The following is a 27,730-nucleotide window of genomic DNA, read 5'->3' on the forward strand; positions in this document are numbered from 1 at the left end:
CGTTTATCTCATTATTTTTCTAATATTCCTTAGTATACCCATACATTTCTAACACATATTTTGAGTGCTACCAAATGCTATATGGCTTTATATTGAAAAAACTCAGTTCCACCATTCTCTATCTTTATTATAAATACAATTTGGCACATCTATCATTGTGAATACATCACCAGAAATTTCAATAACACTGCAAATAAGTTCTCATATACTTGGATCCTTGGACTAACTGAAATCCCCCTATTTCAACCCTTTTATAACTGGATTGATTCGACCCCATCATGACTAAGATATTTTCACACCCTGACAAAATTCTCAATTCACAGGGTATAATCCTGTTATATCTTACTTTGCACAAGTTCATATTATAGTGTCCATTTGTAAGAAATGATCCAAGTTAGAAACTTTTAAGCAGTTTAAGTTCAGTTCTGCTGATTCATCTTCCCTTACTGAAAATATCCATTAGATCGCACTTTCGTGTGTCTCTGTGGCGCAATTGGTTAGCGCGTTCAGCTGTTAACTGAAAGGTTGGTGGTTCAAGCCCACCCAGGGATGTGTTTAGTATTTGTTATTCTGTGGCAGGAGGATTCTGTATTTGACAAAATTTACCAGGCATTAGTCTTCATTTTACCTCAATACACAAACTTACATGGAAATTAACAGCTATGACTTTACTAACTCTACATCCATGGCTTTCCAGCTAGTGTTAGATAATACTAGAAAAAACTTTACAAATTGAAAACAAGTGATCAGTCCTAAGAAGATATAGAGAATAAGCTAAAAATTCACATTGACTATTAGCCAGAAGAATAAGAAAAATGTATTAATATATACCAGATACTGGGATCCACTGGGTTAATTCTGAGAAGTTGATTCAATTATTTACAACGGGGGTAAGTTAACCTTGCAACAGTGTAGTAACACAAGTTACAGCAGTTGAAATTGGACCCCTAGCAACCCGATATCACTTTTTTATGCAGCATTATGGGGCTACAACAAATTACTGCAAGTTTGGAGCTACCATAAGTGTGGCTTATAGTCAGATACTCACAGGAAATGTGGTGTATCAGCTCTTTGAATCAACCCCAAATTGTTTGCATGTAATTTTCAAGACAACTGTATGTAACTCAGCATTCCTCTGGGGCATCAAAAGAAAATAAAAACAGTGAAGAATTTTGGTCAGGAATGTTATTCTTCACTTGATATATTGCAGCAAATTTTGGTTCCAAAACCTTATCTTGAGAATGCGGGCATCGATCCCGCTACCTCTCGCATGCTAAGCGAGCGCTCTACCATTTGAGCTAATTCCCCTTTGATGTTAAAGCCATTTACACCACTCACTCCAAGAGGACTGGATTACATTTAGAGATAACATCTCAAAAACATCCATTAGCCTCAAGTTTAGTGAAATCCCATTATCGTTGGTATTTAGTACCTTAATGATTTCATAAAATGTTTCCTTTTTTATCACCATTGTATTGGAGACTTTGTGGGGCTTAGGAAACTGTCCCACATCTGGTGGCACTGTCCCAACTTACTTCCATTGTGGACAGAGATACATTGTCTTACTTTCCTTCTCATAGGAATTTTAATGCCCAATTCCCTATCATATTCCCTTTTATCTCATTATATTTCTGATATTCCTAAGTATACCCACAAATTTATAACACATATTATGAGTGCTACCAAATGCCATAAAGCTTTATATTGAAAAAACTCAGTTCCACCATTCTCTATCTTTATTATAAATACAATTTGGCACATCTATCATTGTGAATACATCACCATAATTTTTCATAACACTGTAAATAAGTTCTCATATACTTGGATCCTTGGACTAACTGAAATCCCCCTATTTCAACCCTTTTATAACTGGATTGATTCGCCCCCATCATGACTAAGATATTTTCACACCCTGACAAAATTCTCAATTTACAGGGTATAATCCTGTTATTTCTTACTTTGCACAAGTTCATATTATAGTGTCCATTTGTAAGAAATGATCCAAGTTAGAAACTTTTAAGCAGTTTAAGTTCAGTTCTGCTGATTCATCTTCCCTTACTGATAATATCTATTAGAAAGTACTTTCACGGGTCTCTGTGGCGCAATTGGTTAGCAAATAAGTTCTCATATACTTGGATCCTTGGACTAACTGAAATCCCCCTATTTCAACCCTTTTATAACTGGATTGATTCGACCCCAAGATGACTAAGATATTTTCACACCCTGACAAAATTCTCAATTCACAGGGTATAATCCTGTTATATCTTACTTTGCACAAGTTCATATTATAGTGTCCATTTGTAAGAAATGATCCAAGTTAGAAACTTTTAAGCAGTTTAAGTTCAGTTCTGCTGATTCATCTTCCCTTTCTGATAATATCTATTAGAAAGCACTTTCACGTGTTTCTGTGGCACAATTGGTTAGCGTGTTCAGCTGTTAACCAAAAAGTTGGTGGTTCAAGCCCACCCTGGGACGTGTTTAGTATTTGTTATTCTGTGGCAGGAGGATACTGTGTTTGACAAAATTTACCAGGCATTAGTCTTCATTTTACCTCAATACACAAACTTACATGGAAATTAACAGCTATGACTTTACTAACTCTACATCCATGGCTTTCCAGCTAGTGTTAGATAATACTAGAAAAAACTTTACAAATTGAAAACAAGTGATCAGTCCTAAGAAGATATAGAGAATAAGCTAAAAATTCACATTGACTATTAGCCAGAAGAATAAGAAAAATGTATTAATATATACCAGATACTGGGATCCACTGGGTTAATTCTGAGAAGTTGATTCAATTATTTACAACGGGGGTAAGTTAACCTTGCAACAGTGTAGTAACACAAGTTACAGCAGTTGAAATTGGACCCCTAGCAACCCGATATCACTTTTTTATGCAGCATTATGGGGCTACAACAAATTACTGCAAGTTTGGAGCTACCATAAGTGTGGCTTATAGTCAGATACTCACAGGAAATGTGGTGTATCAGCTCTTTGAATCAACCCCAAATTGTTTGCATGTAATTTTCAAGACAACTGTATGTAACTCAGCATTCCTCTGGGGCATCAAAAGAAAATAAAAACAGTGAAGAATTTTGGTCAGGAATGTTATTCTTCACTTGATATATTGCAGCAAATTTTGGTTCCAAAACCTTATCTTGAGAATGCGGGCATCGATCCCGCTACCTCTCGCATGCTAAGCGAGCGCTCTACCATTTGAGCTAATTCCCCTTTGATGTTAAAGCCATTTACACCACTCACTCCAAGAGGACTGGATTACATTTAGAGATAACATCTCAAAAACATCCATTAGCCTCAAGTTTAGTGAAATCCCATTATCGTTGGTATTTAGTACCTTAATGATTTCATAAAATGTTTCCTTTTTTATCACCATTGTATTGGAGACTTTGTGGGGCTTAGGAAACTGTCCCACATCTGGTGGCACTGTCCCAACTTACTTCCATTGTGGACAGAGATACATTGTCTTACTTTCCTTCTCATAGGAATTTTAATGCCCAATTCCCTATCATATTCCCTTTTATCTCATTATATTTCTGATATTCCTAAGTATACCCACAAATTTATAACACATATTATGAGTGCTACCAAATGCCATAAAGCTTTATATTGAAAAAACTCAGTTCCACCATTCTCTATCTTTATGATAAATACAATTTGGCACATCTATCATTGTGAATACATCACCAGAATTTTTCATAACACTGCAAATAAGTTCTCATATACTTGGATCCTTGGACTAACTGAAATCCCCCTATTTCAACCCTTTTATAACTGGATTGATTCGCCCCCATCATGACTAAGATATTTTCACACCCTGACAAAATTCTCAATTTACAGGGTATAATCCTGTTAATTCTTACTTTGCACAGGTTCATATTATAGTGTCCATTTGTAAGAAATGATCCAAGTTAGAAACTTTTAAGCAGTTTAAGTTCAGTTCTGCTGGGTCATCTTCCCTTACTGATAATATCTATTAGAAAGTACTTTCACGTGTCTCTGTGGTGCAATTGGTTAGCAAATAAGATCTCATATACTTGGATCCTTGGACTAACTGAAATCCCCCTATTTCAACCCTTTTATAACTGGATTGATTCGCCCCCATCATGACTAAGATATTTTCACACCCTGACAAAATTCTCAATTCACAGGGTATAATCCTGTTATATCTTACTTTGCACAAGTTCATATTATAGTGTCCATTTGTAAGAAATGATCCAAGTTAGAAATGTTTAAGCAGTTTAAGTTCAGTTCTGCTGGTTCATCTTCCCTTACTGAAAATATCCATTAGATAGCACTTTCGTGTGTCTCTGTGGCGCAATTGGTTTGCGCGTTCGGCTGTTAACTGAAAGGTTGGTGGTTCAAGCCCACCCAGGGACGTGTTTGGTATTTGTTATTCTGTGGCAGGAGGATTCTGTATTTGACAAAATTTACCAGGCATTTGTCTTCATTTTACCTCAATACACAAACTTACATGGAAATTAACAGCTATGACTTTACTAACTCTACATCCATGGCTTTCCAGCTAGTGTTAGATAATACTAGAAAAAACTTTACAAATTGAAAACAAGTGATCAGTCCTAAGAAGATATAGAGACTAAGCTAAAAATTCACAGTGACTTTTAGCCAGAAGAATAAGAAAAATGTATTAATATATACCAGATACTGGGATCCACTGGTTTAATTCTGAGAAGTTGATTCAATTATTTACAAAGGGGGTAAGTTAACCTTGCAACAGTATAGTAACACCAGTTACATCAGTTGAAATTGGATCCCTAGCAACCCGATATCACTTTTTTATGCAGCATTATGGGGCTACAACAAATTGCTGCAAGTTTGGAGCTACCATAAGTGTGGCTTATAGTCAGATACTCACAGGAAATGTGGTGTATCAGCTCTTTGAATCAACCCCAAATTGTTTGCATGTAATTTTCAAGACAACTATATGTAACTCAGCATTCCTCTGGGGCATCAAAAGAAAATAAAAACAGTGAAGAATTTTAGTCTGGAATGTTATTCTTCACTTCATATATTGCAGCAAATTTTGGTTCCAAAATCTTAGCTGGAGAATGCAGGCATCGATCCCACTACCTCTTGCATGCTAAGCGAGCTCTACCATTTGAGCTAATTCCCCTTTAATTTTAACATCATTTACACCACTCACACCAAGAGGACTGGATTACATTTAGAGATAACATCTCAAAAACATCCATTAGCCTCAAGTTTAGTGAAATCCCATTATTGTTGGTATTTAGTACCTTAATGATTTCATAAAATGTTTCCTTTTTTATCACCATTGTGTTGGAGACTTTGTGGGGCTGAGGAAACTGTCCCACATCTGGTGGCACTTTCCCAACTTACTTCCATTGTGGACAGAGATACATTGTCTTACTTTCCTTCTCATAGGAATTTTAATGCCCAATTCCCTATCATATTCCCTTTTATCTCATTATATTTCTGATATTCCTAAGTATACCCACAAATTTATAACACATATTATGAGTGCTACCAAATGCCATATAGCTTTATATTGAAAAAACTCAATTCCACCATTCTCTATCTTTATTATAAATACAATTTGGCACATCTATCATTGTAAATACATCACCAGAATTTTTCATAACACTGCAAATAAGTTCTCATATACTTGGATCCTTGGACTAACTGAAATCCCCCTATTTCAACCCTTTTATAACTGGATTGATTCGCCCCCATCATGACAAAGATATTTTCACACCCTGACAAAATTCTCAATTTACAGGGTATAATCCTGTTATTTCTTACTTTGCACAAGTTCATATTATAGTGTCCATTTGTAAGAAATGATCCAAGTTAGAAACTTTTAAGCAGTTTAAGTTCAGTTCTGCTGGGTCATCTTCCCTTACTGATAATATCTATTAGAAAGTACTTTCACGTGTCTCTGTGGCGCAATTGGTTAGCAAATAAGTTCTCATATACTTGGATCCTTGGACTAACTGAAATCCCCCTATTTCAACCCTTTTATAACTGGATTGATTCGACCCCATCATGACTAAGATATTTTCACACCCTGACAAAATTCTCAATTCACAGGGTATAATCCTGTTATATCTTACTTTGCACAAGTTCATATTATAGTGTCCATTTGTAAGAAATGATCCAAGTTAGAAACTTTTAAGCAGTTTAAGTTCAGTTCTGCTGGTTCATCTTCCCTTACTGATAATATCTATTACAAAGTACTTTCACGTGTCTCTGTGGTGCAATTGGTTAGCGCATTCAGCTGTTAACCAAAAAGTTGGTGGTTCAAGCCCACCCTAGGACGTATTTGTTATTCTGTGGCAGGAGGATACTGTATTTGACAAAATTTACCAGGCATTTGTCTTCATTTTACCTCAATACACAAACTTACATGGAAATTAACAGCTATGACTTTACTAACTCTACATCCATGGCTTTCCAGCTAGTGTTAGATAATACTAGAAAGAACTTTACAAATTGAAAACAAGTGATCAGTCCTAAGAAGATATAGAGAATAAGCTAAAAATTCACATTGACTTTTAGCCAGAAGAATAAGAAAAATGTATTAATATATACCAGATACTGGAATCCACTGGGTTAATTCTGAGAAGTTGATTCAATTATTTACAAAGGGGGTAAGTTAACCTTGCAACAGTGTAGTAACACAAGTTACAGCAGTTGAAATTGGACCCCTAGCAACCCGATATCACTTTTTTATGCAGCATTATGGGGCTACAACAAATTGCTGCAAGTTTGGAGCTACCATAAGTGTGGCTTATAGTCAGATACTCACAGGAAATGTGGTGTATCAGCTCTTTGAATCAACCCCATATTGTTTGCATGTACTTTTCAAGACAGCTATATGTAACTCAGCATTACTCTAGGGCATCAGAAGAAAATAAAAACAGTGAAAAATTTTGGTCAGCAATGTTATTCTTCACTTGATTTATTGCAGCAAATTTTGGTTCCAAAACCTTATCTGGAGAATGCGGGCATCGATCCCGCTACCTCTCGCATGCTAAGCGAGCGCTCTACCATTTGAGCTAATTCCCCTTTGATGATAAAGCCATTTACACCACTCACTACAAGAGGACTGGATTACATTTAGAGATAACATCTCAAAAACATCCATTAGCCTCAAGTTTAGTGAAATCCCATTATCGTTGGTATTTAGTACCTTAATGATTTCATAAAATGTTTCCTTCTTTATCACCATTGTGTTGGAGACTTTGTGGGGCTGAGGAAACTGTCCCACATCTGGTGGCACTGTCCCAACTTACTTCCATTGTGGACAGAGACACATTGTCTTACATTCCTTCTCATAGGAATTTTAATGCCCAATTCCCTATCATATTCCCTTTTATCTCATTATATTTCTGATATTCCTAAGTATACCCACAAATTTATAACACATATTATGAGTGCTACCAAATGCCATATAGCTTTATATTGAAAAAACTCAGTTCCACCATTCTCTATCTTTATTATAAATACAATTTGGCACATCTATCATTGTGAATACATCACCAGAATTTTTCATAACCCTGCAAATAAGTTCTCATATACTTGGATCCTTGGACTAACTGAAATCCCCCTATTTCAACCCTTTTATAACTGGATTGATTCGCCCCCATCATGACTAAGATATTTTCACACCCTGACAAAATTCTCAATTTACAGGGTATAATCCTGTTATTTCTTACTTTGCACAGGTTCATATTATAGTGTCCATTTGTAAGAAATGATCCAAGTTAGAAACTTTTAAGCAGTTTAAGTTCAGTTCTGCTGGGTCATCTTCCCTTACTGATAATATCTATTAGAAAGTACTTTCACGTGTCTCTGTGGTGCAATTGGTTAGCAAATAAGATCTCATATACTTGGATCCTTGGACTAACTGAAATCCCCCTATTTCAACCCTTTTATAACTGGATTGATTCGCCCCCATCATGACTAAGATATTTTCACACCCTGACAAAATTCTCAATTCACAGGGTATAATCCTGTTATATCTTACTTTGCACAAGTTCATATTATAGTGTCCATTTGTAAGAAATGATCCAAGTTAGAAATGTTTAAGCAGTTTAAGTTCAGTTCTGCTGGTTCATCTTCCCTTACTGAAAATATCCATTAGATAGCACTTTCGTGTGTCTCTGTGGCGCAATTGGTTTGCGCGTTCGGCTGTTAACTGAAAGGTTGGTGGTTCAAGCCCACCCAGGGACGTGTTTGGTATTTGTTATTCTGTGGCAGGAGGATTCTGTATTTGACAAAATTTACCAGGCATTTGTCTTCATTTTACCTCAATACACAAACTTACATGGAAATTAACAGCTATGACTTTACTAACTCTACATCCATGGCTTTCCAGCTAGTGTTAGATAATACTAGAAAAAACTTTACAAATTGAAAACAAGTGATCAGTCCTAAGAAGATATAGAGACTAAGCTAAAAATTCACAGTGACTTTTAGCCAGAAGAATAAGAAAAATGTATTAATATATACCAGATACTGGGATCCACTGGTTTAATTCTGAGAAGTTGATTCAATTATTTACAAAGGGGGTAAGTTAACCTTGCAACAGTATAGTAACACCAGTTACATCAGTTGAAATTGGATCCCTAGCAACCCGATATCACTTTTTTATGCAGCATTATGGGGCTACAACAAATTGCTGCAAGTTTGGAGCTACCATAAGTGTGGCTTATAGTCAGATACTCACAGGAAATGTGGTGTATCAGCTCTTTGAATCAACCCCAAATTGTTTGCATGTAATTTTCAAGACAACTATATGTAACTCAGCATTCCTCTGGGGCATCAAAAGAAAATAAAAACAGTGAAGAATTTTGGTCTGGAATGTTATTCTTCACTTCATATATTGCAGCAAATTTTGGTTCCAAAATCTTAGCTGGAGAATGCAGGCATCGATCCCACTACCTCTTGCATGCTAAGCGAGCTCTACCATTTGAGCTAATTCCCCTTTAATTTTAACATCATTTACACCACTCACACCAAGAGGACTGGATTACATTTAGAGATAACATCTCAAAAACATCCATTAGCCTCAAATTTAGTGAAATCCCATTATCGTTGGTATTTAGTACCTTAATGATTTCATAAAATGTTTCCTTTTTTATCACCATTGTGTTGGAGACTTTGTGGGGCTGAGGAAACTGTCCCACATCTGGTGGCACTTTCCCAACTTACTTCCATTGTGGACAGAGATACATTGTCTTACTTTCCTTCTCATAGGAATTTTAATGCCCAATTCCCTATCATATTCCCTTTTATCTCATTATATTTCTGATATTCCTAAGTATACCCACAAATTTATAACACATATTATGAGTGCTACCAAATGCCATATAGCTTTATATTGAAAAAACTCAATTCCACCATTCTCTATCTTTATTATAAATACAATTTGGCACATCTATCATTGTAAATACATCACCAGAATTTTTCATAACACTGCAAATAAGTTCTCATATACTTGGATCCTTGGACTAACTGAAATCCCCCTATTTCAACCCTTTTATAACTGGATTGATTCGCCCCCATCATGACAAAGATATTTTCACACCCTGACAAAATTCTCAATTTACAGGGTATAATCCTGTTATTTCTTACTTTGCACAAGTTCATATTATAGTGTCCATTTGTAAGAAATGATCCAAGTTAGAAACTTTTAAGCAGTTTAAGTTCAGTTCTGCTGGTTCATCTTCCCTTACTGATAATATCTATTACAAAGTACTTTCACATGTCTCTGTGGTGCAATTGGTTAGCGCATTCAGCTGTTAACCAAAAAGTTGGTGGTTCAAGCCCACCCTAGGACGTGTTTAGTATTTGTTATTCTGTGGCAGGAGGATACTGTATTTGACAAAATTTACCAGGCATTTGTCTTCATTTTACCTCAATACACAAACTTACATGGAAATTAACAGCTATGACTTTACTAACTCTACATCCATGGCTTTCCAGCTAGTGTTAGATAATACTAGAAAGAACTTTACAAATTGAAAACAAGTGATCAGTCCTAAGAAGATATAGAGAATAAGCTAAAAATTCACATTGACTTTTAGCCAGAAGAATAAGAAAAATGTATTAATATATACCAGATACTGGAATCCACTGGGTTAATTCTGAGAAGTTGATTCAATTATTTACAAAGGGGGTAAGTTAACCTTGCAACAGTGTAGTAACACAAGTTACAGCAGTTGAAATTGGACCCCTAGCAACCCGATATCACTTTTTTATGCAGCATTATGGGGCTACAACAAATTGCTGCAAGTTTGGAGCTACCATAAGTGTGGCTTATAGTCAGATACTCACAGGAAATGTGGTGTATCAGCTCTTTGAATCAACCCCAAATTGTTTGCATGTACTTTTCAAGACAGCTATATGTAACTCAGCATTACTCTAGGGCATCAGAAGAAAATAAAAACAGTGAAAAATTTTGGTCAGCAATGTTATTCTTCACTTGATATATTGCAGCAAATTTTGGTTCCAAAACCTTATCTGGAGAATGCGGGCATCGATCCCGCTACCTCTCGCATGCTAAGCGAGCGCTCTACCATTTGAGCTAATTCCCCTTTGATGATAAAGCCATTTACACCACTCACTCCAAGAGGACTGGATTACATTTAGAGATAACATCTCAAAAACATCCATTAGCCTCAAGTTTAGTGAAATCCCATTATCGTTGGTATTTAGTACCTTAATGATTTCATAAAATGTTTCCTTCTTTATCACCATTGTGTTGGAGACTTTGTGGGGCTGAGGAAACTGTCCCACATCTGGTGGCACTGTCCCAACTTACTTCCATTGTGGACAGAGACACATTGTCTTACATTCCTTCTCATAGGAATTTTAATGCCCAATTCCCTATCATATTCCCTTTTATCTCATTATATTTCTGATATTCCTAAGTATACCCACAAATTTATAACACATATTATGAGTGCTACCAAATGCCATATAGCTTTATATTGAAAAAACTCAGTTCCACCATTCTCTATCTTTATTATAAATACAATTTGGCACATCTATCATTGTGAATACATCACCAGAATTTTTCATAACCCTGCAAATAAGTTCTCATATACTTGGATCCTTGGACTAACTGAAATCCCCCTATTTCAACCCTTTTATAACTGGATTGATTCGCCCCCATCATGACTAAGATATTTTCACACCCTGACAAAATTCTCAATTTACAGGGTATAATCCTGTTATTTCTTACTTTGCACAAGTTCATATTATAGTGTCCATTTGTAAGAAATGATCCAAGTTAGAAACTTTTAAGCAGTTTAAGTTCAGTTCTGCTGGGTCATCTTCCCTTACTGATAATATCTATTAGAAAGTACTTTCACGTGTCTCTGTGGTGCAATTGGTTAGTAAATAAGATCTCATATACTTGGATCCTTGGACTAACTGAAATCCCCCTATTTCAACCCTTTTATAACTGGATTGATTCGCCCCCATCATGACTAAGATATTTTCACACCCTGACAAAATTCTCAATTCACAGGGTATAATCCTGTTATATCTTACTTTGCACAAGTTCATATTATAGTGTCCATTTGTAAGAAATGATCCAAGTTAGAAATGTTTAAGCAGTTTAAGTTCAGTTCTGCTGGTTCATCTTCCCTTACTGAAAATATCCATTAGATAGCACTTTCGTGTGTCTCTGTGGCGCAATTGGTTTGCGCGTTCGGCTGTTAACTGAAAGGTTGGTGGTTCAAGCCCACCCAGGGACGTGTTTGGTATTTGTTATTCTGTGGCAGGAGGATTCTGTATTTGACAAAATTTACCAGGCATTTGTCTTCATTTTACCTCAATACACAAACTTACATGGAAATTAACAGCTATGACTTTACTAACTCTACATCCATGGCTTTCCAGCTAGTGTTAGATAATACTAGAAAAAACTTTACAAATTGAAAACAAGTGATCAGTCCTAAGAAGATATAGAGACTAAGCTAAAAATTCACAGTGACTTTTAGCCAGAAGAATAAGAAAAATGTATTAATATATACCAGATACTGGGATCCACTGGTTTAATTCTGAGAAGTTGATTCAATTATTTACAAAGGGGGTAAGTTAACCTTGCAACAGTATAGTAACACCAGTTACATCAGTTGAAATTGGACCCCTAGCAACCCGATATCACTTTTTTATGCAGCATTATGGGGCTACAACAAATTGCTGCAAGTTTGGAGCTACCATAAGTGTGGCTTATAGTCAGATACTCACAGGAAATGTGGTGTATCAGCTCTTTGAATCAACCCCAAATTGTTTGCATGTAATTTTCAAGACAACTATATGTAACTCAGCATTCCTCTGGGGCATCAAAAGAAAATAAAAACAGTGAAGAATTTTGGTCTGGAATGTTATTCTTCACTTCATATATTGCAGCAAATTTTGGTTCCAAAATCTTAGCTGGAGAATGCAGGCATCGATCCCACTACCTCTTGCATGCTAAGCGAGCTCTCTACCATTTGAGCTAATTCCCCTTTAATTTTAACATCATTTACACCACTCACACCAAGAGGACTGGATTACATTTAGAGATAACATCTCAAAAACATCCATTAGCCTCAAGTTTAGTGAAATCCCATTATCGTTGGTATTTAGTACCTTAATGATTTCATAAAATGTTTCCTTTTTTATCACCATTGTGTTGGAGACTTTGTGGGGCTGAGGAAACTGTCCCACATCTGGTGGCACTTTCCCAACTTACTTCCATTGTGGACAGAGATACATTGTCTTACTTTCCTTCTCATAGGAATTTTAATGCCCAATTCCCTATCATATTCCCTTTTATCTCATTATATTTCTGATATTCCTAAGTATACCCACAAATTTATAACACATATTATGAGTGCTACCAAATGCCATATAGCTTTATATTGAAAAAACTCAATTCCACCATTCTCTATCTTTATTATAAATACAATTTGGCACATCTATCATTGTAAATACATCACCAGAATTTTTCATAACACTGCAAATAAGTTCTCATATACTTGGATCCTTGGACTAACTGAAATCCCCCTATTTCAACCCTTTTATAACTGGATTGATTCGCCCCCATCATGACAAAGATATTTTCACACCCTGACAAAATTCTCAATTTACAGGGTATAATCCTGTTATTTCTTACTTTGCACAAGTTCATATTATAGTGTCCATTTGTAAGAAATGATCCAAGTTAGAAACTTTTAAGCAGTTTAAGTTCAGTTCTGCTGGTTCATCTTCCCTTACTGATAATATCTATTACAAAGTACTTTCACATGTCTCTGTGGTGCAATTGGTTAGCGCATTCAGCTGTTAACCAAAAAGTTGGTGGTTCAAGCCCACCCTAGGACGTGTTTAGTATTTGTTATTCTGTGGCAGGAGGATACTGTATTTGACAAAATTTACCAGGCATTTGTCTTCATTTTACCTCAATACACAAACTTACATGGAAATTAACAGCTATGACTTTACTAACTCTACATCCATGGCTTTCCAGCTAGTGTTAGATAATACTAGAAAGAACTTTACAAATTGAAAACAAGTGATCAGTCCTAAGAAGATATAGAGAATAAGCTAAAAATTCACATTGACTTTTAGCCAGAAGAATAAGAAAAATGTATTAATATATACCAGATACTGGAATCCACTGGGTTAATTCTGAGAAGTTGATTCAATTATTTACAAAGGGGGTAAGTTAACCTTGCAACAGTGTAGTAACACAAGTTACAGCAGTTGAAATTGGACCCCTAGCAACCCGATATCACTTTTTTATGCAGCATTATGGGGCTACAACAAATTGCTGCAAGTTTGGAGCTACCATAAGTGTGGCTTATAGTCAGATACTCACAGGAAATGTGGTGTATCAGCTCTTTGAATCAACCCCAAATTGTTTGCATGTACTTTTCAAGACAGCTATATGTAACTCAGCATTACTCTAGGGCATCAGAAGAAAATAAAAACAGTGAAAAATTTTGGTCAGCAATGTTATTCTTCACTTGATATATTGCAGCAAATTTTGGTTCCAAAACCTTATCTGGAGAATGCGGGCATCGATCCCGCTACCTCTCGCATGCTAAGCGAGCGCTCTACCATTTGAGCTAATTCCCCTTTGATGATAAAGCCATTTACACCACTCACTCCAAGAGGACTGGATTACATTTAGAGATAACATCTCAAAAACATCCATTAGCCTCAAGTTTAGTGAAATCCCATTATCGTTGGTATTTAGTACCTTAATGATTTCATAAAATGTTTCCTTCTTTATCACCATTGTGTTGGAGACTTTGTGGGGCTGAGGAAACTGTCCCACATCTGGTGGCACTGTCCCAACTTACTTCCATTGTGGACAGAGACACATTGTCTTACATTCCTTCTCATAGGAATTTTAATGCCCAATTCCCTATCATATTCCCTTTTATCTCATTATATTTCTGATATTCCTAAGTATACCCACAAATTTATAACACATATTATGAGTGCTACCAAATGCCATATAGCTTTATATTGAAAAAACTCAGTTCCACCATTCTCTATCTTTATTATAAATACAATTTGGCACATCTATCATTGTGAATACATCACCAGAATTTTTCATAACCCTGCAAATAAGTTCTCATATACTTGGATCCTTGGACTAACTGAAATCCCCCTATTTCAACCCTTTTATAACTGGATTGATTCGCCCCCATCATGACTAAGATATTTTCACACCCTGACAAAATTCTCAATTTACAGGGTATAGTCCTGTTATTTCTTACTTTGCACAGGTTCATATTATAGTGTCCATTTGTAAGAAATGATCCAAGTTAGAAACTTTTAAGCAGTTTAAGTTCAGTTCTGCTGGGTCATCTTCCCTTACTGATAATATCTATTAGAAAGTACTTTCACGTGTCTCTGTGGTGCAATTGGTTAGTAAATAAGATCTCATATACTTGGATCCTTGGACTAACTGAAATCCCCCTATTTCAACCCTTTTATAACTGGATTGATTCGCCCCCATCATGACTAAGATATTTTCACACCCTGACAAAATTCTCAATTCACAGGGTATAATCCTGTTATATCTTACTTTGCACAAGTTCATATTATAGTGTCCATTTGTAAGAAATGATCCAAGTTAGAAATGTTTAAGCAGTTTAAGTTCAGTTCTGCTGGTTCATCTTCCCTTACTGAAAATATCCATTAGATAGCACTTTCGTGTGTCTCTGTGGCGCAATTGGTTTGCGCGTTCGGCTGTTAACTGAAAGGTTGGTGGTTCAAGCCCACCCAGGGACGTGTTTGGTATTTGTTATTCTGTGGCAGGAGGATTCTGTATTTGACAAAATTTACCAGGCATTTGTCTTCATTTTACCTCAATACACAAACTTACATGGAAATTAACAGCTATGACTTTACTAACTCTACATCCATGGCTTTCCAGCTAGTGTTAGATAATACTAGAAAAAACTTTACAAATTGAAAACAAGTGATCAGTCCTAAGAAGATATAGAGACTAAGCTAAAAATTCACAGTGACTTTTAGCCAGAAGAATAAGAAAAATGTATTAATATATACCAGATACTGGGATCCACTGGTTTAATTCTGAGAAGTTGATTCAATTATTTACAAAGGGGGTAAGTTAACCTTGCAACAGTATAGTAACACCAGTTACATCAGTTGAAATTGGACCCCTAGCAACCCGATATCACTTTTTTATGCAGCATTATGGGGCTACAACAAATTGCTGCAAGTTTGGAGCTACCATAAGTGTGGCTTATAGTCAGATACTCACAGGAAATGTGGTGTATCAGCTCTTTGAATCAACCCCAAATTGTTTGCATGTAATTTTCAAGACAACTATATGTAACTCAGCATTCCTCTGGGGCATCAAAAGAAAATAAAAACAGTGAAGAATTTTGGTCTGGAATGTTATTCTTCACTTCATATATTGCAGCAAATTTTGGTTCCAAAATCTTAGCTGGAGAATGCAGGCATCGATCCCACTACCTCTTGCATGCTAAGCGAGCTCTCTACCATTTAAGCTAATTCCCCTTTAATTTTAACATCATTTACACCACTCACACCAAGAGGACTGGATTACATTTAGAGATAACATCTCAAAAACATCCATTAGCCTCAAGTTTAGTGAAATCCCATTATCGTTGGTATTTAGTACCTTAATGATTTCATAAAATGTTTCCTTTTTTATCACCATTGTGTTGGAGACTTTGTGGGGCTGGGGAAACTGCCCCACATCTGGTGGCACTTTCCCAACTTACTTCCATTGTGGACAGAGATACATTGTCTTACTTTCCTTCTCATAGGAATTTTAATGCCCAATTCCCTATCATATTCCCTTTTATCTCATTATATTTCTGATATTCCTAAGTATACCCACAAATTTATAACACATATTATGAGTGCTACCAAATGCCATATAGCTTTATATTGAAAAAACTCAGTTCCACCATTCTCTATCTTTATTATAAATACAATTTGGCACATCTATCATTGTGAATACATCACCAGAATTTTTCATAACACTGCAAATAAGTTCTCATATACTTGGATCCTTGGACTAACTGAAATCCCCCTATTTCAACCCTTTTATAACTGGATTGATTCACCCCCATCATGACTAAGATATTTTCACACCCTGACAAAATTCTCAATTTACAGGGTATAATCCTGTTATTTCTTACTTTGCACAAGTTCATATTATAGTGTCCATTTGTAAGAAATGATCCAAGTTAGAAACTTTTAAGCAGTTTAAGTTCAGTTCTGCTGGGTCATCTTCCCTTACTGATAATATCTATTAGAAAGTACTTTCACGTGTCTCTGTGGCGCAATTGGTTAGCAAATAAGTTCTCATATACTTGGATCCTTGGACTAACTGAAATCCCCCTATTTCAACCCTTTTATAACTGGATTGATTCGACCCCATCATGACTAAGATATTTTCACACCCTGACAAAATTCTCAATTCACAGGGTATAATCCTGTTATATCTTACTTTGCACAAGTTCATATTATAGTGTCCATTTGTAAGAAATGATCCAAGTTAGAAACTTTTAAGCAGTTTAAGTTCAGTTCTGCTGATTCATCTTCCCTTACTGATAATATCTATTAGAAAGTACTTTCACGTGTCTCTGTGGCGCAATTGGTTAGCGCATTCAGCTGTTAACCAAAAAGTTGGTGGTTCAAGCCCACCCTGGGACGTGTTTAGTATTTGTTATTCTGTGGCAGGAGGATACTGTATTTGACAAAATTTACCAGGCATTTGTCTTCATTTTACCTCAATACACAAACTTACATGGAAATTAACAGCTATGACTTTACTAACTCTACATCCATGGCTTTCCAGCTAGTGTTAGATAATACTAGAAAGAACTTTACAAATTGAAAACAAGTGATCAGTCCTAAGAAGATATAGAGAATAAGCTAAAAATTCACATTGACTTTTAGCCAGAAGAATAAGAAAAATTTCTTAATATATACCAGATACTGGTATCCACTGGGTTAATTCTGAGAAGTTGATTCAATTATTTACAACGGGGGTAAGATAACCTTGCAACAGTGTAGTAACACAAGTTACAGCAGTTGAAATTGGACCCCTAGCCACCCGATATCACTTTTTTATGCAGCATTATGGGGCTACAACAAATTGCTGCAAGTTTGGAGCTATCATAAGTGTGGCTTATAGTCAGATACTCACAGGAAATGTGGTGTATCAGCTCTTTGAATCAACCCCAAATTGTTTGCATGTACTTTTCAAGACAGCTATATGTAACTCAGCATTACTCTAGGGCATCAGAAGAAAATAAAAACAGTAAAGAATTTTGGTCAGCAATGTTATTCTTCACTTGATATATTGCAGCAAATTTTGGTTCCAAAACCTTATCTGGAGAATGCGGGCATCGATCCCACTACCTCTCGCATGCTAAGCGAGCGCTCTACCATTTGAGCTAATTCCCCTTTGATGTTAAAGCCATTTACACCACTCACTCCAAGAGGACTGGATTACATTTAGAGATAACATCTCAAAAACATCCATTAGCCTCAAGTTTAGTGAAATCCCATTATCGTTGGTATTTAGTACCTTAATGATTTCATAAAATGTTTCCTTCTTTATCACCATTGTGTTGGAGACTTTGTGGGGCTGAGGAAACTGTCCCACATCTGGTGGCACTGTCCCAACTTACTTCCATTGTGGACAGAGACACATTGTCTTACATTCCTTCTCATAGGAATTTTAATGCCCAATTCCCTATCATATTCCCTTTTATCTCATTATATTTCTGATATTCCTAAGTATACCCACAAATTTATAACACATATTATGAGTGCTACCAAATGCCATATAGCTTTATATTGAAAAAACTCAGTTCCACCATTCTCTATCTTTATTATAAATACAATTTGGCACATCTATCATTGTGAATACATCACCAGAATTTTTCATAACCCTGCAAATAAGTTCTCATATACTTGGATCGTTGGACTAACTGAAATCCCCCTATTTCAACCCTTTTATAACTGGATTGATTCGCCCCCATCATGACTAAGATATTTTCACACCCTGACAAAATTCTCAATTTACAGGGTATAATCCTGTTATTTCTTACTTTGCACAGGTTCATATTATAGTGTCCATTTGTAAGAAATGATCCAAGTTAGAAACTTTTAAGCAGTTTAAGTTCAGTTCTGCTGGGTCATCTTCCCTTACTGATAATATCTATTAGAAAGTACTTTCACGTGTCTCTGTGGTGCAATTGGTTAGCAAATAAGATCTCATATACTTGGATCCTTGGACTAACTGAAATCCCCCTATTTCAACCCTTTTATAACTGGATTGATTCGCCCCCATCATGACTAAGATATTTTCACACCCTGACAAAATTCTCAATTCACAGGGTATAATCCTGTTATATCTTACTTTGCACAAGTTCATATTATAGTGTCCATTTGTAAGAAATGATCCAAGTTAGAAATGTTTAAGCAGTTTAAGTTCAGTTCTGCTGGTTCATCTTCCCTTACTGAAAATATCCATTAGATAGCACTTTCGTGTGTCTCTGTGGCGCAATTGGTTTGCGCGTTCGGCTGTTAACTGAAAGGTTGGTGGTTCAAGCCCACCCAGGGACGTGTTTGGTATTTGTTATTCTGTGGCAGGAGGATTCTGTATTTGACAAAATTTACCAGGCATTTGTCTTCATTTTACCTCAATACACAAACTTACATGGAAATTAACAGCTATGACTTTACTAACTCTACATCCATGGCTTTCCAGCTAGTGTTAGATAATACTAGAAAAAACTTTACAAATTGAAAACAAGTGATCAGTCCTAAGAAGATATAGAGAATAAGCTAAAAATTCACATTGACTTTTAGCCAGAAGAATAAGAAAAATGTATTAATATATACCAGATACTGGGATCCACTGGGTTAATTCTGAGAAGTTGATTCAATTATTTACAACGGGGGTAAGTTAACCTTGCAACAGTGTAGTATCACAAGTTACAGCAGTTGAAATTGGACCCCTAGCAACCTGATATCACTTTTTTATGCAGCATTATGGGGCTACAACAAATTACTGCAAGTTTGGAGCTACCATAAGTGTGGCTTATAGTCAGATACTCACAGGAAATGTGGTGTATCAGCTCTTTGAATCAACCCCAAATTGTTTGCATGTAATTTTCAAGACAACTGTATGTAACTCAGCATTCCTCTGGGGCATCAAAAGAAAATAAAAACAGTGAAGAATTTTGGTCAGGAATGTTATTCTTCACTTGATATATTGCAGCAAATTTTGGTACCAAAACCTTATCTGGAGAATGCGTGCATCGATCCCGCTACCTCTCGCATGCTAAGCAAGCGCTCTAGCATTTGAGCTAATTCCCCTTTGATGTTAAAGCCATTTACACCACTCACTCCAAGAGGACTGGATTACATTTAGAGATAACATCTCAAAAACATCCATTAGCCTCAAGTTTAGTGAAATCCCATTATCGTTGGTATTTAGTACCTTAATGATTTCATAAAATGTTTCCTTCTTTATCACCATTGTGTTGGAGACTTTGTGGGGCTGAGGAAACTGTCCCACATCTGGTGGCACTGTCCCAACTTACTTCCATTGTGGACAGAGACACATTGTCTTACATTCCTTCTCATAGGAATTTTAATGCCCAATTCCCTATCATATTCCCTTTTATCTCATTATATTTCTGATATTCCTAAGTATACCCACAAATTTATAACACATATTATGAGTGCTACCAAATGCCATATAGCTTTATATTGAAAAAACTCAGTTCCACCATTCTCTATCTTTATTATAAATACAATTTGGCACATCTATCATTGTGAATACATCACCAGAATTTTTCATAACCCTGCAAATAAGTTCTCATATACTTGGATCCTTGGACTAACTGAAATCCCCCTATTTCAACCCTTTTATAACTGGATTGATTCGCCCCCATCATGACTAAGATATTTTCACACCCTGACAAAATTCTCAATTTACAGGGTATAGTCCTGTTATTTCTTACTTTGCACAGGTTCATATTATAGTGTCCATTTGTAAGAAATGATCCAAGTTAGAAACTTTTAAGCAGTTTAAGTTCAGTTCTGCTGGGTCATCTTCCCTTACTGATAATATCTATTAGAAAGTACTTTCACGTGTCTCTGTGGTGCAATTGGTTAGCAAATAAGATCTCATATACTTGGATCCTTGGACTAACTGAAATCCCCCTATTTCAACCCTTTTATAACTGGATTGATTCGCCCCCATCATGACTAAGATATTTTCACACCCTGACAAAATTCTCAATTCACAGGGTATAATCCTGTTATATCTTACTTTGCACAAGTTCATATTATAGTGTCCATTTGTAAGAAATGATCCAAGTTAGAAATGTTTAAGCAGTTTAAGTTCAGTTCTGCTGGTTCATCTTCCCTTACTGAAAATATCCATTAGATAGCACTTTTGTGTGTCTCTGTGGCGCAATTGGTTTGCGCGTTCGGCTGTTAACTGAAAGGTTGGTGGTTCAAGCCCACCCAGGGATGTGTTTGGTATTTGTTATTCTGTGGCAGGAGGATTCTGTATTTGACAAAATTTACCAGGCATTTGTCTTCATTTTACCTCAATACACAAACTTACATGGAAATTAACAGCTATGACTTTACTAACTCTACATCCATGGCTTTCCAGCTAGTGTTAGATAATACTAGAAAAAACTTTACAAATTGAAAACAAGTGATCAGTCCTAAGAAGATATAGAGACTAAGCTAAAAATTCACAGTGACTTTTAGCCAGAAGAATAAGAAAAATGTATTAATATATACCAGATACTGGGATCCACTGGTTTAATTCTGAGAAGTTGATTCAATTATTTACAAAGGGGGTAAGTTAACCTTGCAACAGTATAGTAACACCAGTTACATCAGTTGAAATTGGATCCCTAGCAACCCGATATCACTTTTTTATGCAGCATTATGGGGCTACAACAAATTGCTGCAAGTTTGGAGCTACCATAAGTGTGGCTTATAGTCAGATACTCACAGGAAATGTGGTGTATCAGCTCTTTGAATCAACCCCAAATTGTTTGCATGTAATTTTCAAGACAACTATATGTAACTCAGCATTCCTCTGGGGCATCAAAAGAAAATAAAAACAGTGACGAATTTTGGTCTGGAATGTTATTCTTCACTTCATATATTGCAGCAAATTTTGGTTCCAAAATCTTAGCTGGAGAATGCAGGCATCGATCCCACTACCTCTTGCATGCTAAGCGAGCTCTACCATTTGAGCTAATTCCCCTTTAATTTTAACATCATTTACACCACTCACACCAAGAGGACTGGATTACATTTAGAGATAACATCTCAAAAACATCCATTAGCCTCAAGTTTAGTGAAATCCCATTATCGTTGGTATTTAGTACCTTAATGATTTCATAAAATGTTTCCTTTTTTATCACCATTGTGTTGGAGACTTTGTGGGGCTGAGGAAACTGTCCCACATCTGGTGGCACTTTCCCAACTTACTTCCATTGTGGACAGAGATACATTGTCTTACTTTCCTTCTCATAGGAATTTTAATGCCCAATTCCCTATCATATTCCCTTTTATCTCATTATATTTCTGATATTCCTAAGTATACCCACAAATTTATAACACATATTATGAGTGCTACCAAATGCCATATAGCTTTATATTGAAAAAACTCAATTCCACCATTCTCTATCTTTATTATAAATACAATTTGGCACATCTATCATTGTAAATACATCACCAGAATTTTTCATAACACTGCAAATAAGTTCTCATATACTTGGATCCTTGGACTAACTGAAATCCCCCTATTTCAACCCTTTTATAACTGGATTGATTCGCCCCCATCATGACAAAGATATTTTCACACCCTGACAAAATTCTCAATTTACAGGGTATAATCCTGTTATTTCTTACTTTGCACAAGTTCATATTATAGTGTCCATTTGTAAGAAATGATCCAAGTTAGAAACTTTTAAGCAGTTTAAGTTCAGTTCTGCTGGGTCATCTTCCCTTACTGATAATATCTATTAGAAAGTACTTTCACGTGTCTCTGTGGCGCAATTGGTTAGCAAATAAGTTCTCATATACTTGGATCCTTGGACTAACTGAAATCCCCCTATTTCAACCCTTTTATAACTGGATTGATTCGACCCCATCATGACTAAGATATTTTCACACCCTGACAAAATTCTCAATTCACAGGGTATAATCCTGTTATATCTTACTTTGCACAAGTTCATATTATAGTGTCCATTTGTAAGAAATGATCCAAGTTAGAAACTTTTAAGCAGTTTAAGTTCAGTTCTGCTGGTTCATCTTCCCTTACTGATAATATCTATTACAAAGTACTTTCACGTGTCTCTGTGGTGCAATTGGTTAGCGCATTCAGCTGTTAACCAAAAAGTTGGTGGTTCAAGCCCACCCTAGGACGTGTTTAGTATTTGTTATTCTGTGGCAGGAGGATACTGTATTTGACAAAATTTACCAGGCATTTGTCTTCATTTTACCTCAATACACAAACTTACATGGAAATTAACAGCTATGACTTTACTAACTCTACATCCATGGCTTTCCAGCTAGTGTTAGATAATACTAGAAAGAACTTTACAAATTGAAAACAAGTGATCAGTCCTAAGAAGATATAGAGAATAAGCTAAAAATTCACATTGACTTTTAGCCAGAAGAATAAGAAAAATGTATTAATATATACCAGATACTGGAATCCACTAGGTTAATTCTGAGAAGTTGATTCAATTATTTACAAAGGGGGTAAGTTAACCTTGCAACAGTGTAGTAACACAAGTTACAGCAGTTGAAATTGGACCCCTAGCAACCCGATATCACTTTTTTATGCAGCATTATGGGGCTACAACAAATTGCTGCAAGTTTGGAGCTACCATAAGTGTGGCTTATAGTCAGATACTCACAGGAAATGTGGTGTATCAGCTCTTTGAATCAACCCCAAATTGTTTGCATGTACTTTTCAAGACAGCTATATGTAACTCAGCATTACTCTAGGGCATCAGAAGAAAATAAAAACAGTGAAAAATTTTGGTCAGCAATGTTATTCTTCACTTGATATATTGCAGCAAATTTTGGTTCCAAAACCTTATCTGGAGAATGCGGGCATCGATCCCGCTACCTCTCGCATGCTAAGCGAGCGCTCTACCATTTGAGCTAATTCCCCTTTGATGATAAAGCCATTTACACCACTCACTCCAAGAGGACTGGATTACATTTAGAGATAACATCTCAAAAACATCCATTAGCCTCAAGTTTAGTGAAATCCCATTATCGTTGGTATTTAGTACCTTAATGATTTCATAAAATGTTTCCTTCTTTATCACCATTGTGTTGGAGACTTTGTGGGGCTGAGGAAACTGTCCCACATCTGGTGGCACTGTCCCAACTTACTTCCATTGTGGACAGAGACACATTGTCTTACATTCCTTCTCATAGGAATTTTAATGCCCAATTCCCTATCATATTCCCTTTTATCTCATTATATTTCTGATATTCCTAAGTATACCCACAAATTTATAACACATATTATGAGTGCTACCAAATGCCATATAGCTTTATATTGAAAAAACTCAGTTCCACCATTCTCTATCTTTATTATAAATACAATTTGGCACATCTATCATTGTGAATACATCACCAGAATTTTTCATAACCCTGCAAATAAGTTCTCATATACTTGGATCCTTGGACTAACTAAAATCCCCCTATTTCAACCCTTTTATAACTGGATTGATTCGCCCCCATCATGACTAAGATATTTTCACACCCTGACAAAATTCTCAATTTACAGGGTATAGTCCTGTTATTTCTTACTTTGCACAGGTTCATATTATAGTGTCCATTTGTAAGAAATGATCCAAGTTAGAAACTTTTAAGCAGTTTAAGTTCAGTTCTGCTGGGTCATCTTCCCTTACTGATAATATCTATTAGAAAGTACTTTCACGTGTCTCTGTGGTGCAATTGGTTAGCAAATAAGATCTCATATACTTGGATCCTTGGACTAACTGAAATCCCCCTATTTCAACCCTTTTATAACTGGATTGATTCGCCCCCATCATGACTAAGATATTTTCACACCCTGACAAAATTCTCAATTCACAGGGTATAATCCTGTTATATCTTACTTTGCACAAGTTCATATTATAGTGTCCATTTGTAAGAAATGATCCAAGTTAGAAATGTTTAAGCAGTTTAAGTTCAGTTCTGCTGGTTCATCTTCCCTTACTGAAAATATCCATTAGATAGCACTTTTGTGTGTCTCTGTGGCGCAATTGGTTTGCGCGTTCGGCTGTTAACTGAAAGGTTGGTGGTTCAAGCCCACCCAGGGACGTGTTTGGTATTTGTTATTCTGTGGCAGGAGGATTCTGTATTTGACAAAATTTACCAGGCATTTGTCTTCATTTTACCTCAATACACAAACTTACATGGAAATTAACAGCTATGACTTTACTAACTCTACATCCATGGCTTTCCAGCTAGTGTTAGATAATACTAGAAAAAACTTTACAAATTGAAAACAAGTGATCAGTCCTAAGAAGATATAGAGACTAAGCTAAAAATTCACAGTGACTTTTAGCCAGAAGAATAAGAAAAATGTATTAATATATACCAGATACTGGGATCCACTGGTTTAATTCTGAGAAGTTGATTCAATTATTTACAAAGGGGGTAAGTTAACCTTGCAACAGTATAGTAACACCAGTTACATCAGTTGAAATTGGATCCCTAGCAACCCGATATCACTTTTTTATGCAGCATTATGGGGCTACAACAAATTGCTGCAAGTTTGGAGCTACCATAAGTGTGGCTTATAGTCAGATACTCACAGGAAATGTGGTGTATCAGCTCTTTGAATCAACCCCAAATTGTTTGCATGTAATTTTCAAGACAACTATATGTAACTCAGCATTCCTCTGGGGCATCAAAAGAAAATAAAAACAGTGAAGAATTTTGGTCTGGAATGTTAATCTTCACTTCATATATTGCAGCAAATTTTGGTTCCAAAATCTTAGCTGGAGAATGCAGGCATCGATCCCACTACCTCTTGCATGCTAAGCGAGCTCTACCATTTGAGCTAATTCCCCTTTAATTTTAACATCATTTACACCACTCACACCAAGAGGACTGGATTACATTTAGAGATAACATCTCAAAAACATCCATTAGCCTCAAGTTTAGTGAAATCCCATTATCGTTGGTATTTAGTACCTTAATGATTTCATAAAATGTTTCCTTTTTTATCACCATTGTGTTGGAGACTTTGTGGGGCTGAGGAAACTGTCCCACATCTGGTGGCACTTTCCCAACTTACTTCCATTGTGGACAGAGATACATTGTCTTACTTTCCTTCTCATAGGAATTTTAATGCCCAATTCCCTATCATATTCCCTTTTATCTCATTATATTTCTGATATTCCTAAGTATACCCACAAATTTATAACACATATTATGAGTGCTACCAAATGCCATATAGCTTTATATTGAAAAAACTCAATTCCACCATTCTCTATCTTTATTATAAATACAATTTGGCACATCTATCATTGTAAATACATCACCAGAATTTTTCATAACACTGCAAATAAGTTCTCATATACTTGGATCCTTGGACTAACTGAAATCCCCCTATTTCAACCCTTTTATAACTGGAATGATTCGCCCCCATCATGACAAAGATATTTTCACACCCTGACAAAATTCTCAATTTACAGGGTATAATCCTGTTATTTCTTACTTTGCACAAGTTCATATTATAGTGTCCATTTGTAAGAAATGATTCAAGTTAGAAACTTTTAAGCAGTTTAAGTTCAGTTCTGCTGGGTCATCTTCCCTTACTGATAATATCTATTAGAAAGTACTTTCACGTGTCTCTGTGGCGCAATTGGTTAGAAAATAAGTTCTCATATACTTGGATCCTTGGACTAACTGAAATCCCCCTATTTCAACCTTTTTATAACTGGATTGATTCGACCCCATCATGACTAAGATATTTTCACACCCTGACAAAATTCTCAATTCACAGGGTATAATCCTGTTATATCTTACTTTGCACAAGTTCATATTATAGTGTCCATTTGTAAGAAATGATGCAAGTTAGAAACTTTTAAGCAGTTTAAGTTCAGTTCTGCTGATTCATCTTCCCTTACTGATAATATCTATTAGAAAGTACTTTCACGTGTCTCTGTGGCGCAATTGGTTAGCGCGTTCAGCTGTTAACCAAAAAGTTGGTGGTTCAAGCCCCCCCTGGGACGTGTTTAGTATTTGTTATTCTGTGGCAGGAGGATACTGTATTTGACAAAATTTACCAAGCATTTGTCTTCATTTCACCTCAATACACAAACTTACAAGGAAATTAACAGCTATGAATTTACTAACTCTACATCCATGGCTTTCCAGCTAGTGTTAGATAATACTAGAAAGAACTTTACAAATTGAAAACAAGTGATCAGTCCTAAGAAGATATAGAGAATAAGCTAAAAATTCACATTGACTTTTAGCCAGAAGAATAAGAAAAATGTATTAATATATACCAGATACTGGAATCCACTGGGTTAATTCTGAGAAGTTGATTCAATTATTTACAACGGGGGTAAGATAACCTTGCAACAGTGTAGTAACACAAGTTACAGCAGTTGAAATTGGACCCCTAGCCACCCGATATCACTTTTTTATGCAGCATTATGGGGCTACAACAAATTGCTGCAAGTTTGGAGCTATCATAAGTGTGGCTTATAGTCAGATACTCACAGGAAATGTGGTGTATCAGCTCTTTGAATCAACCCCAAATTGTTTGCATGTACTTTTCAAGACAGCTATATGTAACTCAGCATTACTCTAGGGCATCAGAAGAAAATAAAAACAGTAAAGAATTTTGGTCAGCAATGTTATTCTTCACTTGATATATTGCAGCAAATTTTGGTTCCAAAACCTTATCTGGAGAATCCCACTATCGATCCCACTACCTCTCGCATGCTAAGCGAGCGCTCTACCATTTGAGCTAATTCCCCTTTGATGTTAAAGTCATTTACACCACTCACTCCAAGAGGACTGGATTACATTTAGAGATAACATCTCAAAAACATCCATTAGCCTCAAGTTTAGTGAAATCCCATTATCGTTGGTATTTAGTACCTTAATGATTTCA

The 27,730-nt window shown here is 36.0% G+C and overlaps 12 non-coding genes across 12 annotated transcripts; 7 read left to right on the plus strand and 5 right to left on the minus strand.

The window, feature by feature from the left end:
- The first annotated feature begins 478 nt into the window (after positions 1-478).
- Positions 479-552, plus strand: TRNAN-GUU (transfer RNA asparagine (anticodon GUU)). The gene has a single exon. It is a non-coding gene; the product is annotated as a tRNA-Asn (tRNA).
- Positions 553-4,324: 3,772 nt separating this feature from the next.
- Positions 4,325-4,398, plus strand: TRNAN-GUU (transfer RNA asparagine (anticodon GUU)). Its single transcript has one exon. It is a non-coding gene; the product is annotated as a tRNA-Asn (tRNA).
- Positions 4,399-6,995: 2,597 nt separating this feature from the next.
- Positions 6,996-7,068, minus strand: TRNAA-AGC (transfer RNA alanine (anticodon AGC)). The gene has a single exon. It is a non-coding gene; the product is annotated as a tRNA-Ala (tRNA).
- Positions 7,069-8,161: 1,093 nt separating this feature from the next.
- On the plus strand, positions 8,162-8,235 carry TRNAN-GUU (transfer RNA asparagine (anticodon GUU)). Its single transcript has one exon. It is a non-coding gene; the product is annotated as a tRNA-Asn (tRNA).
- Positions 8,236-10,528: 2,293 nt separating this feature from the next.
- TRNAA-AGC (transfer RNA alanine (anticodon AGC)) lies at positions 10,529-10,601 on the minus strand. The gene has a single exon. It is a non-coding gene; the product is annotated as a tRNA-Ala (tRNA).
- Positions 10,602-11,694: 1,093 nt separating this feature from the next.
- Positions 11,695-11,768, plus strand: TRNAN-GUU (transfer RNA asparagine (anticodon GUU)). Its single transcript has one exon. It is a non-coding gene; the product is annotated as a tRNA-Asn (tRNA).
- Positions 11,769-14,063: 2,295 nt separating this feature from the next.
- On the minus strand, positions 14,064-14,136 carry TRNAA-AGC (transfer RNA alanine (anticodon AGC)). The gene has a single exon. It is a non-coding gene; the product is annotated as a tRNA-Ala (tRNA).
- A 1,093-nt stretch (positions 14,137-15,229) lies between these two features.
- On the plus strand, positions 15,230-15,303 carry TRNAN-GUU (transfer RNA asparagine (anticodon GUU)). Its single transcript has one exon. It is a non-coding gene; the product is annotated as a tRNA-Asn (tRNA).
- Positions 15,304-17,909: 2,606 nt separating this feature from the next.
- TRNAA-AGC (transfer RNA alanine (anticodon AGC)) lies at positions 17,910-17,982 on the minus strand. The gene has a single exon. It is a non-coding gene; the product is annotated as a tRNA-Ala (tRNA).
- Positions 17,983-19,075: 1,093 nt separating this feature from the next.
- Positions 19,076-19,149, plus strand: TRNAN-GUU (transfer RNA asparagine (anticodon GUU)). The gene has a single exon. It is a non-coding gene; the product is annotated as a tRNA-Asn (tRNA).
- A 4,527-nt stretch (positions 19,150-23,676) lies between these two features.
- TRNAA-AGC (transfer RNA alanine (anticodon AGC)) lies at positions 23,677-23,749 on the minus strand. Its single transcript has one exon. It is a non-coding gene; the product is annotated as a tRNA-Ala (tRNA).
- A 1,093-nt stretch (positions 23,750-24,842) lies between these two features.
- On the plus strand, positions 24,843-24,916 carry TRNAN-GUU (transfer RNA asparagine (anticodon GUU)). Its single transcript has one exon. It is a non-coding gene; the product is annotated as a tRNA-Asn (tRNA).
- Positions 24,917-27,730: the final 2,814 nt, after the last annotated feature.

Source organism: Taudactylus pleione, unplaced genomic scaffold (assembly GCF_031769625.1).
Source record: "Taudactylus pleione unplaced genomic scaffold, aTauple2 ptg000174l, whole genome shotgun sequence".
Lineage (NCBI taxonomy): Eukaryota > Metazoa > Chordata > Amphibia > Anura > Myobatrachidae > Taudactylus > Taudactylus pleione.